A 3092-nucleotide genomic window follows, 5' to 3' on the forward strand; every position below is an offset into this window, starting at 1 on the left:
GACTTGAGAAGTGAAAAGCTTTGTTTGTGTCATGGAGGGAACATTTATTTCTCCAGGCTGAATGTTTGCACATGTCTTTCCCATTCATAATTTTGAATTGCACAGGACAGCTAGAATCTGGATATTTTAGAGGTAGAAAGTCTCTTCCCCCAACAACAGGAACAAAGGCAGAGAGATATTTGAATCTGAATAGTTTAATGCCTATTAGTGTAGCAATATAGGACTTCTGCAGGGCTCTGAAGATCCATTTTCACCACCTTGGCCTGCCTGTGCGTAGGAGCCTTGTTCCTGTGCCAGCTGGCAAGTTCTGCAGCCTTTGTCTATTTACGGTCCAGACACAAGGAATTGCTGAAATTCCTTAAAAATTACAAACTGTGCTCATTTTTCTTAGGCCACCCAGAAACAAAGATTATCTGAGAGATCAGGAGCAAGAGGAGCACATAAGAAGAATTTTCAGAAGTGACATCAGTTGTAACTTTTAATAAACAAATTGGGGGCTTGAGAGAAAGATGGCGGACTAGGTGAAAGTGGGGTTCGCCTTCTCCTGTGTCCACATTGAAATTACAACCAAATTATAAATAATCAATGTGGAGAATCATCTTAAATCCAGCTGATTATAACACGTACGTCTGTTAATATAAAAAAGGAGCTACGTCGAAGCCAGTAGGAGGGGTAAAATCACAAATCTTGCTGGAACTCCACCCATGGGTGGCAGAGGATCATAGGGAGGGAGAGGGAGGCTGCAGAGGCTTCCCTGAAGGAGAGAGGGGTCCTAGCCTCATTTGGGGACTCCCCAGCCCAGGGAGAGGAGTTTCCAAAAACTCTGACTGTAAAAACCAGCGGGGATTCTGGCCATCTGGGCGAAATGGAAGGAGACTGAAACCTTAGATGCCCCTTTAATGGGCCCACGCACAGGCTCCCTCACCTGCAGACACTCACCTGGGGCACCGGTGGTGGGACGTGCAAGATTCACACGGAAAAAGACGACATTTCCTTGTGCCAGAACGAGGGTTAGACAGGCAGCCACCATTGGGCAGCCACCATTGTGCCTTAGTCGGGCCTCCCTATGGAAATCTACAGACTGTGCCAGATTGCCCGTGCAGATCTCTTCCACACTGCCAATTCAGAAGCTGCGCTGGCCTGAAGAGATCAGCCTGCCCCACTCAACCTTCAGATCGCCTAGGGCTTTTGTTGCTGGGTGGCTGCCACGCCCTGCACCATTTAAGTTCCAAACATTTGCAGCAAGCAGCCAGCACTGTGAGCATGCATTTCAAAGACATTTTCAGGCAGATCACTATTGCCAACACGAACTTGAGTGGATCTTGGAGATCTGTGGTCCAGTCCCAGATAGCAGTTGGTCCTGCTGTGATCTGTGATTTTCGTGGGAAAGCACGAACTGTTACTGAAGTTGCAGCAAGACTGAGGCTGTATTGATCTGATTGCCATTGTCTCCCTGAGACCCTGCCCCACCCAACCCACAAATTGCCCCAGGCAGCCCATTGACAGTCAACCACCACTGCCTTATTTCCCCGCCCTGGGTCTCTCAATACACACAGGCAACTAACTTTGGCTAGCATAGGGTGGGCACTGCATGGAAATCAGTTGCAAGCAGACCTCTGTGGCCTGCAAGAGCTGCAATATCACATGGGGGAATCATGAGTGTCTGTGGGACCACCCCAGACAGCAGCTGATCTCACTGTGATCTTTGACTACAGCGGAAATGTGCAGGCACAGAAGTTGCAGCAAAACTGAGGCTATTTTGGCTTGATTGCCCTTGTCTCGCTGAGATCCCACTTCACCCATGCCACATATAGCCCATTTATAGGCAGCCTCCCTTGTCCTGCTTTTCTCTGGGGTTGTGCATTCTGCGCAGGCAATAGACCTTGGGTAACACAGTGAGCACATTTTGGGGAAAACAGTTGTGGACAGACCACTGCTGCCTATATGAACTACAATAGCTCTTGGGGGGATTACAGGGGTATGTATTGGCCTGACAGCTCTTGACTCCATGAGCTCCTGACGCATCCAATATAAAAAGTGCCTACCATATGTTGATAGGTAGCTGCCCCTGCCCTGGGGTGGGACATTCAGGCCTGAGGTGAGCAGCAGCTGACCTTGCTACAATTGGAAACTTCTACAGGATGCCACAGAGACAGGGCTGACATGTAAACTGACACTGCAGTGGCAGGGGGAAATTTGCTCAATAGACCTGGGGTCCCTGTACCATTCAACATGCATATCACCCAGAGGCTCTTCCAGTTTCAGAGACTTATGGGCAACTGATAGGCAGTGTCAGGCCTTGAGGAGCATTAGTCCTCAAGGTCAGGAACGGGGGATAACTGGACCACTGCCTACAGCATTGTCTCTTCCACTTACCTATAGATTCAGCATAGGCAACAACCATGTGCGGATCACATTGTAGCTCCCACCAGGTAGCCCTGAGCAACCAAAGGCAATGGCTAATCTTGGCCTATTGGGGAGCCCCCCACAAGGGGCCATAAAACCAATGCATCTGGAGGCTGGCACTAGACCACAACAAAGCAAATCCTTACTAACCCCATTAGCTGTACCCACAAAGGGTATTTGCAACAAGTACACAAGCCTGCTAAGGCAAATTCCACTCAGTGGGGTCAGCCTCCACACAGCAACTAGTACTCTGTGGGTACAGTCAATTTGCACAATTAGCCCGAGTGTTAATCCCACCCACTAATATACTAACAACAATAAAGGCTTGGCGACAACAGAAAATCACACACATTCCACACAAAGATCATGTCCAGATCCCTCATTATAGGAATAGTGTGCCATGGGGCCACACAGGACACCTTCCACATCTGTCCAAGGCTGAGAGATGAAACAAATGTTCCTGACATATGAAAATGAATAGAGAGGCTAATAAAATGAGAAAACAAAGAAACATGCCACAAATGAAACAACAAGAGAAAACTCCAGAAAATAAGCTAAATGAAATGGAAGCAACAACCTGCCAGAAACAGAGTTCAAAATAATGATTATAAGGATGCTCAACAAAATCGGGGGGAGAATGCACGAACACAATGAGAACCTCAGCAGAGAGATAGTAAGCATAAAAA

The sequence above is a fragment of the Pteropus alecto genome, unplaced genomic scaffold, assembly GCF_000325575.1.
Source record: "Pteropus alecto unplaced genomic scaffold, ASM32557v1 scaffold395, whole genome shotgun sequence".
Classification (NCBI taxonomy): Eukaryota; Metazoa; Chordata; class Mammalia; order Chiroptera; family Pteropodidae; genus Pteropus; species Pteropus alecto.